General features: G+C 34.9%; 1 pseudogene; it reads right to left on the minus strand.

Annotated features, from left to right (window-relative positions):
* Nucleotides 1–8,427: 8,427 nt before the first annotated feature.
* Nucleotides 8,428–10,655, minus strand: LOC118587546 (annotated as a pseudogene).
* Between the last annotated feature and the right edge of the window lie 1,242 nt (nucleotides 10,656–11,897).

The raw sequence follows: 11,897 nt of genomic DNA on the forward strand, positions 1-11,897 counted from the left end.
CCTTCTGGTTTGTTGCTCATAATTCAGAATATTATTATCTTAGCTATAAAAATGTCAGAAGGAAAATAAACAGTATTCCTTTTAATATACTTGCCACTTGATGAGACTCCAGAAAAGTTACAGTGGTTTCATTTCATGTAAAAAGCTTCTCAATTACTTTCCAACAAGTACATCACAGAAATAAAATCAGGAAATGAGGTGATTACATTTATATGTTAGACCATGATGTACCTTTATTTCCTTAGAGATTGAATATTTTAACCAGACATGAACTTCTCTTTGAACCAATGCTTGAACCAATATTAAACTTCTATCTTCCAATATCTTCTTATCATAAAGAAATAAATGTATTGCTTGTTTCTTTATGCTTGTTTAACTTTTAATGTTAATATCCCAAAAGCCTATTCCCAAGTCTATTACTTTCTCAAAAAAATTGCATTCATGCATTATGTCCCTAAATTATTTCTTTAATTGCCTTTGCTTTGCTATTCTGTGGATGGATCCCAGGATTTTTGTACACAGACAAATACTTTACCACTCAGCTGCTTTCCAGCCTCCAAAATCACTATTTATATGTTGTATATTTCCACATTTGTACATGAATGTTGATTACTGCTTGATTATCCCGTTAGATGTAAAAAACAATAGTTTACCCATGTTTATAGGTTCTGTGTTTGAATTCTCAACAAATACTTCACTAATATAATAATATGGTAAGTTTCATTATATTTTCTGCCTATGATTCTTCTTGTTTACCTAGGGAGGATGAACACACTATGACATTTCCTGGATTATTGTGTCAAACTAATAGATGAATTATTACCCTGCATAAGAGAAATAATGAAATTCTTCTGTGATTACTGAACTATTAGCATGCATCCCCACATTGATCTTGGACAGTTGTGACTCTACTTGAGAAAGATGTTTGTCATGCTGATGATTCACCAGTCTCCAACTCACTTATAGAGATGTAGGCTCAGATCTCTATGTTTACTGTGATTTCAGTGTTCAGACACACATATTTTCTCCAAAAAGCACAATACATAAGTCTCTTCCTTTACCAAGGGCTCATGTAAATTAATGGTGAATCATCCCACTGACATCACAGAAAAAGCAAATCTATGGACTTATGGAAAATTTCCATGTTGATCTCAAAAACAGACATTTCTACATATTCAATTTGGGGGTTATTTTTCAACTACAGATCCTTGGAAGTTATATGGTATAGAATGTAAATATGCTACATGCCAAAGCTCAAACTAACTTTCATATCATTTCATACTATGCATAGTTTTTGTTGTATACACATAGCATATTGGTAGACTCTCATAGTCATTTATGTCCTACAAATACTGTAGTGGTGTACATTTGTGGGTTTCTTGGACATAAATATTTGATCCAATATCTGTGCAGAGACAGTGAGTAGTTGAGTCAATATGTATTTATTCTTGTAATGAACATGTAGTTTCTATGGAACCTAAGCCTAAAATTGAGAAATGTCTTCACTTTAATAAGCTGAGACAGAAAAGTGGGTCCCTATAACATATAGATGAAGTTACATATCTATTTCATAGAGACAAGAGGTTTTGAATACATCTCTTTGTGTATATGTGTTTACATATGTGTCTATATATGTACAGACATCTACATATATGCACACATATATGTATATATATATATATATTTTTAAAGTTCAATATGAACTGGAGCAGAATGTTCTTAACAAATACTAGCGAAAGGGGAAATAAAAAGCAGATATGAAACATTTTATGATCTATTTTTAATAATATGTTTTAGATTATAATATAATTGAATTATTTCTACCTTTTCTTTTCTCCCTCCAAACCCCCCATTTGCCCCCACTTTTTACTCTTTTTCAAACTCATGTCCTCATTTATCTTTAATTGTTTCTTTGTCAAGAGTATTCTTAATATACAAATGTGAAATACGATTTTTATTAAGCCTGTCATATACATACATGTATATGTATATATAGTGTGTGTATTTAGGCATATATATCTATATCTATCTATCTATCTAGCTATCTATCTATCTATCAATAGATAGATAGATAGATAGATAGATAGATAGATATAGATATTAAATGACAAATACAGAGGTCTGTCAAATAATTATTTCCTTTTCATGGGGGCAGGGACTGCAAGAGACACAATGGCAACACACAGAATCGTCCAAAGTAATTCTGTAAGCTTACCCTGTATGCAATACAATGTTGATATTTCAGTCTTAAAGCGACCTCACAGTTCCTTTATATCTGACTCACCAGATTTCCAACAGAGTACACCTGGTCATGACCCTTGTAATATCAATCCTGAGCAGAAAAAACAGCTTTCTCAGAGAAAGGCTTGATAAATTAAATTCAAAGTTTAATTGTGGAAAAATTTCTCACTCTTAAGTAAGAACATTTTTTTTGTTATAGATTAAATTTATAAAGTTCCCCATCAAAGTATAAATTTTATCTTTTCAGAATGCAGAGAAGCCAGCATTTCCCATTACAAATGTACCTCTCGCTGTGATACCATCAATGTAATCATATTTTCTCTCACATTATTTATAGTTCCTTTGACACAACAAACAACAACAACAAAAATCACTTTTTAAAGAGTGTTTGGAAATACCCATTGAGATATTTGTATTTTGAAAAAATCCAAGAATCCAAGTGTATGAACAGAAATTCAGAAGCTAAATAAATAAATTTCAATATTCCAAATTTTGCTTCCCATAAATTTTATAAAATATACTTTCACTATTAAAAACAAATTTCACAAGAGAAAATAAAGTCTAAAATAAATTACGCAAGAATTTAGTTCTTCTGAAGATGGATCAGACTTAATTGCATTCTGTGAGTCTTCAAATGCCAGATTAATAATATAGTTTAACCCACTTTTATTAGCTCTGAGTTGTCATAAAAGCCATTAGGATTGTACTAATGTAGCCCATGGAGTCTAGCTCCAAGGCTACAACAGGGTTTCTAGAAAAAAAAATCCACAGTATAGTGAAACAAAATTTAGGACTCTCTCTCTCTCTCTCTCTCTCTCTCTCTCTCTCTCTCTCTCTCTCTCTTTCTCTCTCTCTCTCTCTCTTTTTCTTCTTCTTCTTCTTCTTCTTCTTCTTCTTCTTCTTCTTCTTCTTCTTCTCTCCATGCATCTATCTCTATCTGTCTATCTATCTGAAGGAAGAAATTCACACACATCTTTTTCAGCTCTTCCTCTTTATTTTTCTGCTTCAGCTTTTTCTTCACAGCTTATATTCACATTTAACCACATATTCAGGTAGTAAGAAAAAGGTTACAGAAAAGTCTTCTCAGGGTCACAAAGCATTCCTTATATAAGTGACAAGAGACACAGGGAGCACAATCTTGCCAGCTACTGATAGTGGGCAGCTACGCTGTGGTTGTAAAAAAGGGAGAGGATCTTTGACTGTACACTATCTTTCTATGGAGATTAACCTAAGGGCTTACAAGAGAAGAAGGCTAAACTATTGAGAGATCTAAAGAAAAAGTAAAGAAATCATGTACTACTCTACATTTTGTAAGTGTATTTAACATTATAGGATAACATTATGTGGCAAAGCTGTCAGTTTCTCTTCACAGCTTCCAGCATTAAAAAACAGCCATAGTCCTTAGGCTGGGAGCCTCATGCAAATAATCAATGGATGGAGTGATGGGTAACCATGGTGACCAGTGTAAATTAGAAGGGGGAAGCTAGCAGCATTGATTCACACCAGCACTTTTGCCAAAATCTGGCTGGCAGAGGAAAAAAAAGTATCAGATATAAAAATAAATTTTCTGTCCTGCAGCCTAAGCAGAAAGAGAACCTTATAACATTTTTGTTCAAGGCTATGAAGCAAGGCCATCTCTCCGTAGTTCTGGCCGTCTGTGTAGCCTTTCTCACTGCATAAGGCTAAGTCCTTTCCAAACTAGATTAGATTGGTTAGCTAGTTAGTTGCCTGTTATCCAGCACTAAAAATAATCAGTTAGTAACTGAGCTTAAAAATCTAAGACCATAAACTAAGGTTAGAATGTCCGTAAAAAGTGATGATCTTTACAGGATCAGAGCAAGTAAGTGCTGGATCCCTTTATCAGTTGCCATTGGGGAAGCACAGGACATATTAGGTCACTGTATTATCTGAAGGACTTTAATTCAACAAAGTCAGGCACTTTGTAATTTTGTCGTTGAGTCTAATCTGTGAAAGTCCCACCTGTGATCTAACCAGACACTGTTGTGCCCAGATTGTGACCCCAAGAAAGACCACCAAAGATGAGCATGCTGGAATGCAAAAGCAAGGCTTAATTTGGAATATCCAAAAGCATATACAAAAGCAATACAAGCCTAGGCAGGGACTTCATTCAATACATCCAACACAGTGGAGGCTGGAGGAAATGCCCACCTCTCTGCCAGCTCAGTTTTTAAAGGCAAAAACCACAAGGTTACATTATTTAAGGGTGCTCGTATGAGTACAATTCCGATTGGCTCTTTTCTAGGGACTTTCTAGAAATCATGGCTTATTCTTTACTTCTAAGGGAGTGGTTGTCTGCCACCATCTCTCATTGGCTGCCCTCAGGTGGGGGCATTTTTATGGTCAGTTACCTAGGGAACCAGGGAGAGGACATTCCATAGTCTAGCAGTCATTACCTCATGACTACCTTGTGACTCTGTACTTTTACACTTCCTGGTTTCTGGAATCTTGCCTGACTGATTTTAGTAACTCATGACCTATTCCAGTAACTCATGGCCTGTACCTAAAAGGAGAAATCTTAGGCCTTAGTTTAGGGTGAAAGCATTTTGGTCTTATTTATAAGATGGGTCATTTTGGTCTCACAAGACATTTCATCTGTCTTTGTTTGCCCTGTTAGCTTAGCTAATAATAGAGAACAGAATTCTAAGTATCTCACCATAATGAGGAACAATAGCAGAACCATGAGAGCTTGTTTTATTTGCCAGAAAGACACAATGTAAGGAGAAGTCATCCTTCTATCAGTACATAGGAATGGCAGGGCCTAAGGAATGAGAAATACTCTGATAAGGTTGTGGGACAGATCCAACAGCTGTTTTAGAGGGGAACCATCACACAAGAGAACCACAGACAAAAGCAGTCAGAATTTATAGGCAATATTCCTCATAGACCATGTCTGAGTTTCCTCCATTGTAAGTTGTCATCTAGCAGGTTGGCCTTATAAATATCAGCTGTCATCTACTGGCTCTCCTTGTGGACTCTGTCAGTGTGCCCATCCATGGAATCCTTGCAAAGAGTTCTAAATATTACAAATGTATTTCTTATGTCAATATATTCTTATTCAAAACACAATTTAAGCACAATCAATTGTATTTAAAGGCAAAAATAAAGATAAGAACATTCCCTCAATTTCAACTCTTATATAGAGGTCAACTTCATCCTTAAATGGGAATTGAGTCATGTTGAACTATAAGTCAGGAGTTTAACCATGATGTTCATCTAAATCTAAGCAATTGAGACAACATACCATGCATGTCCAATTTTATATAATGATTATGAATAAGAAGTAGAAAACACTGAAAAAATAGTAAAAGTTATTGTAATTATCCTACAAAATATTTCAATAGTGACATGGTGCCAGATGAAAAGAATCTTAGCTCAGTCATTTCATATCATTTGCTTGTGAGGGAAATGAACTACAGCAGGGGTCCTGATTGTTGTGTAGGGGATGACTGAATCATTCTCTGACACAGACCAAGAATTGAAGTCTAGGAAAGACAGAAAGGCCCTAGAGAAAGCAAGAGTAACAACAGCCTTATCCCTTCAGGGTAGGAGAAGCACTATGGTTGGGAGCCCTCTGTGGCTGATACTTTACAGGATTTCTGGTCTCTCCCCTTCCCCTATGCACTTTCCATATGTTCTTGCCATTTCCCCTTGTAATGTCTCCTGAGAAGAAGACACTTTCTCAGGGATTTGCTTTCACTTCCCTGGTCTTACTATATCCCTCTAATATTCCATCATAACTCTCAGCATTCTTTCAGAGGACTTTTCTACAGTATGAGTTAGTCACTAAATATATTTTCAAATTTGCTTTACTTTGTCAGGTCAAGTAGGATTTAAAAGTCTTTATTCTATATGAGAATGAGAAAAAAATTTTAAAAAATACAGAGTTGGTTTATCTAGTTTTTTTTTAAATATAGTTTCTACTACACTTTAAACTTAAACATTCTTTGGTATTAAATAGCATAAATCAATGTCATCACCAGAGAATTCCTGTATTCATTGTATTGCTAGGTATTTCTAAAGAAGAAAGTAAGATTTTTCATTTTTTCCCTTAAATTCAATATCCCCAAAGCACATTTCAAATGCAACTTCTTTTTTCTATTAAGGCTGTTGTCTAATAACATCAGCACAAAAATCTGTTCATTTTCAATAATTTTCTAAAGTCCTGTTAACCCATTGTCCTATTTTTCTTGTTCTTGCTATGATAAAAGACCAAGAACAAAATCAACTCATAGCAGGAGGTTTTATTTCATCTTAGAATCTATCACTAAAAGAAGTCAGGGCAGGAACTAAAGGCAGGGACCATATAGAGAGACTTGGAGGGATGCTAAGTACTTCAGACTCACATTCAACCACCTTCTTATACCTCCCAGGACCTACCCAAGGGTGGTATAGCACAGAGTAGGGGTAGATCCTCCCACATCAATGAAAGCCATAAAGATTTGCCTAAAGGTCAGTCTGATGTAAATGTTTCCTCAGTTCATGCTTCCTCTTCCCAAATGTGTCAAGTTGACAACCAAGATTAGTCATCACACCTCCATTCATCATGGATACTGTTCAATCAAAACTTTATAAGTAATTAAGTTTAATAATAGTCAGATATAAAATTAATTTAAAAATGCACACAAATCTGATCAACTTGCTATTTACTTTTCATTGAACATTTTGCACACAGGGATTTCCTATATCTTGATTTTTTGACCTTTTACCTATAACGTCTAGTATTTCCCAGGACCTTAACAAAATTGCCTCTTCAAATATTGAGTTTTTTTCCAAAGAAAGTCAGACCTTAGCTTTAATCAATCATCTTTAACTTCATCAGCAAAACACACATCATATGTTTTAAACAAGGAAAGAGCCAGCAAACAGTTTTACTGAATAAATATAGCTGCCACAAAAAAGTGATGATTTGAATTTATAGCTCATCAGCAAAGAAAATAATACTACATTAGAAATGCCATCATATTTCATTTTAGGTGGATGGTATATTAAACAGGGTAATAGACTTGAAATCAAGAGTCTAAAGGTTCATGAACTTTCTTTAAGAATCCTGTATCATTATGTAAAGTATTATTCTCCTCAGCTTCAATGTTATGCTTGCAATAGTGTATTTTTGCCAAAAAATTTATTTGTTTATATTTATAAGGTAAACATCAAACATGTAGTAAGACCATGTTCTGTGAAACCATAAGTACATTTGCAGTGCATCATAAACAACGGCCAATGCAGAAATATGTATTAAATACCTACTTGACTATTAATTAAATAAATTGATGTTTAATTAAATATATACTTAATACCTATTAAATACTGGCATTAGAGGGTAAAAACATTCTTCTACAGTAGGGGGTCAAAAGACAGGAACACAGAGACACAAAGAGAATTTCATATTTCAATTCAAATGGCAAATATGGCCAGTTCTCCACATAGGCATGCAGACAACTTAATATTATTTTAATTAATATTGGAAAACTGTTCAATATCTCCAGCGATAATGTCTATAATAACAAACAACAAAAGAGAAGAATTACTTAATACTATTCTAAAAGAAGTATAATGATAAAAGCATCAATTTTACACACAGTGAGAAAACAAAATACACATAAAAGAAAATGATGAAAAGTAGATAATTTCTAATTTCAATGAATATGAAAAAGTGTAGGAGTCCATCTCTGACCTGTCAAAGGGTTGTTGGGTGAAGCAAGGAAGGAATGAGGAAGTACTGGTTAGAAATATAGGCATAGATGGAGAGAAAGACAGAGACACAGGATAGCTTTGGGAGGTCCTGGGTCAATACCCAGTTGCCTTGAGATTTATTCTAATGGACTTTTTTATACACTACCAAGGGGAAAGGCAAAACACCTTGTCCTTTCAAGATTAAAGCACAATTTACAGCCAAGTGTAGACCCTTCAAAACACCTGGTAACCATGTTCCTGGCCAAATCATCCTATCATGCAAGCCATGTTGGGTAAAGCAAGGTCAGACTTCTGACCTTGAGTAAGACCTTATTAGGGAGCCTCTGTGGGCCCCCACTGAAAAGAAAAAAAAAACTGATGTTAATATATTTTAAACAAAACATACTAAATGTAATACACTATGATAAAATATATTAAATACAAAAATATCATCAAAAAAAGCAAACAGGCTCAGAGAGATTCAGTGTCTGATCAATACATTCTCCTGCTTAAGGATTTTCTCAGAACCACTTTAAGGATGCTCGAAATGATGAAACCATAAGAAGTAAAGATAATGACTGTGGGCACAATGATGTCTTTTCCTGTTACAATGAACAGCTCTAACTCATTGCCATAGGTGCTGGTGCAGGAGAGCTGCAGCAAAGGGAGGACATCACAGAAGCAGTGGTTGATTGTATTTCCATCACAGAAGGTCAGTCTCAGGACACAACCCGTGTGGATCATGGCACCAGAAAACCCCATCAAATATGAACCAAGCAATAGATAGGAACCCACCTTAGGAGATAAGGCAACATTATATAAGAGTGGATTGCAGATAGCCACATAGTGATCATAGGCCATTGAAGTCAGCACATTGCACTCAGAAAAGACAAAACAAACAAACAAACAAACAAACAAACAAACAAAAAACCAAAAAAACAAAAGAAGTAGAGCTGGGTCATACATGCCATGTAAGAGATCACATTCTTTTTCTTTTTTTTTTTTGTATAAAGTTCATCAGCATTTTGGGTGTAATCACAGAAGAATAACAGAGATCAATGCAAGATAAGTTAAACAGGAAAAAGTACATGGGTGTGTGGAGGTGAGAATTCAACACAATCAGAATGATGTAGGTCAAATTCCTCAATGCAGTGATGATGTGTATTACCAGAAAACAGAGGAACAATGGTATTTTAAGTTCAGGTTGTTCTGTTATCCCCAAGAGAATGAATTTGGTTACAAAAGAATAATTTTCTTTCTTTTTTTACATTTATTTTATAATTTAATTTAATTTTACATATCAGCCACAGATTCCCCTGTCCTCCCTCCCCCAGCCCCCCAACCCCACCCTCCCTCAGCCTACCCCCTATTCCCATCTCCTCCAGGGCAAGGACTCTCCTGCAGATTCAGCACAGCCTGGTAGATTCAATGGAGGCATGTCCAGTCTCCTCCTCCTTTTGCCCAGGCTGAGCAAAGTGTCCCTGCGTAGGCCCCAGGTTCCAAACAGCCAGCTCATGCACTAAGGACAAAGAATCATTTTCAAAAGCCATTCTTCTCCCAGAGAATTTGTGGAGAAGGAAAAATAAGTAAAATTTCAGAGGGAAAGAAAGGAATTTAAAAACACATCTTCCCCTTCAAATGTCAGTTTCTTGTTTGAATGTCAAAAAATAAACAGCTTCAAAGTCTTGAGCACTCCATTCAAGCCAAGAGAAAAAAGAACAGCATTGTCTTCCTCAATTCATCTCTCAGAGGTTGAATACAGTAAAGAGTTTCACTAGTACACCTCAAAGCTTAGCCCAGTGACCTAAATATGCTAATGTGACAATGTGAAAATTAAAGGATAAAATGCAAATTGGATGCACAAGGACATAATTGTCCTTCTCTCTTCTAATCCTTTCTTTGCTTCGGGATGTTTCTTTTTGTTTTTATTTTTTTGTTTGTTTGTTTTGTTTTCTTTTTTCAAGACAGGGTTTCTTCACATCGTTTTTGATGCCTGTCCTAGATCTCACTCTGTAGAGCAGGCTGGCCTTGAAATCACAGAGATCCACCTTGCTCTGGCTCCTGAGTGGTTGGATAAAAGGCTTGTGCCACCACCACCTGGCACTTTATGTTCTTGATGCAGGGAAACATTTTAATAATCTGATGTTAATCTATATCCAGACTGGACTTCAGTATACTTAGAGTCATAAGCAGTATTTCCAATATCAAGCAGAAGAAATTGAGTCTATGACTGATTATGATACAGGCAGTGTCACAAAAATTATTAAGTCTAGAGAAATTGCCATGTGTAATGGAAATGAAGCGTATTCAATAAGAATACTGCAACTTGCATGTCTATGGACTCTGACCATTCTCTATATATCTAAGACATTTTCTCTGAATTTCTCTGGAAAATTAAATTGCTTTTCAAAGAAGAAAAAGTACATATTATTAATTGTTGGACTCATTTTGATAGAAAGCCACTAGGAAAACATAAAAACAAAAATAATAAGAGGAAAACCTCACTTTAGAAGAAAAACTGCATCATCTCTTCTATTGACATTTATATTTACATAAATGGACAAAAATGTTGGTTGCTGGAACTAGTGGGAAAAAAAAACAACCAAGGGAAGGAAGTTCAATTATGCAAAATAAACAGTGTTTAGACATCTAATGTTCAACATATTAACATCTGTTAATGGTGATTTGGTAAGAAAACTCACCTTAAACTGTCTTCTCATTAAAGGTATATTTACACAAATGCACAAATGTATATCAACATATTGGATAGTAATATGTGAATATGTGAATGAGCCTCAATCATGCACGATTTCATCTAGGGTATGTAGTCAAAATGAGTATTATACATCATTAACCTTTGGGTATAATATTTATTTCTCTGTAATTGTATTCAATACATTTGAGATTTTATTGTGGATAGATTTTAAAACCCTATTTTAGAGAGAAATTTTATCGACCTCTTTCATTGGCATTTGTCCCTGTTATTCTGGAAAGACCATATCAGGCTCCAAAGCACTAGTTCCTTTTATTCTAAAAGGATGGTGCATAAAATTAATTTCTTATATTCTCTAGACACATTTTTAAGTCCTTGATATATTTAAAAATCATAGTCATAATCCACTAAACGGAAATAAGAAAAATAAACTGCATTCATTTATATCATCCTCATCTCCTAAAGAAATACCGGACATCTCATATAAGATTAATTGCATAAAGAAATTAGTTATAAGCAAGATAAAGTCTTTCTTAGCTTCTTCCTAGGAAACGTATTACAGATATGAAAAGGAGATGAGATGATGGCATTTAGATGCTTACCCATGATGGGCATTTACTTCCCTGGGGACTCAATATGCCATTCAGGTGTGCCCTTCTCTTTAGAGATTATACATCCTCCAGATTTGAAACAATATTGAACTCCCATCTTCCAGCTACCTTCTCTTCAATGAAACTATTATTTTATTTATTTCTCAGCATTTTTTTTTAAAAAACATGTCTTTAATGTTAATATTTCATAGAGTCTATCCCCAGAGTTTCTTAAGCCTAGTTGCAAAGATTTCCATAGTATCTCCTAACATGTTTCAGGTATTCTTACAATAATTTTTTGCAAATATATTTTTAAATCCCTTTCTGCTTGCTTTTTGTTTATTTGTTTTAGTTCTGTGGTTGTATGCAGGTAGGTTAGACTAGTCCTGAACCACTGAACTCCTTTCTCTAACCCTCCCTATCTAATTAGCTTTCAGATAGGATAGATTAAGACACATGCTTGTAACACCTGGTGTGCATAGGAAAAACACCTAAGACACCGTCACTAAAGGGTTAATGACGAAAAGCCTTAGGTGGCCAGCACATCTCCAGACAGAAACATGGACTTAACTAATGACATCTGTGGGCTGTAAGATTCCAAGGAGCTTTCCTCCCTGGGTATTTCTCATTTTGACAATGCTGGGGAAGTGGTCAACTGA

Source organism: Onychomys torridus, chromosome 7 (genome assembly GCF_903995425.1).
Source record: "Onychomys torridus chromosome 7, mOncTor1.1, whole genome shotgun sequence".
In the NCBI taxonomy this organism is placed as follows: domain Eukaryota; kingdom Metazoa; phylum Chordata; class Mammalia; order Rodentia; family Cricetidae; genus Onychomys; species Onychomys torridus.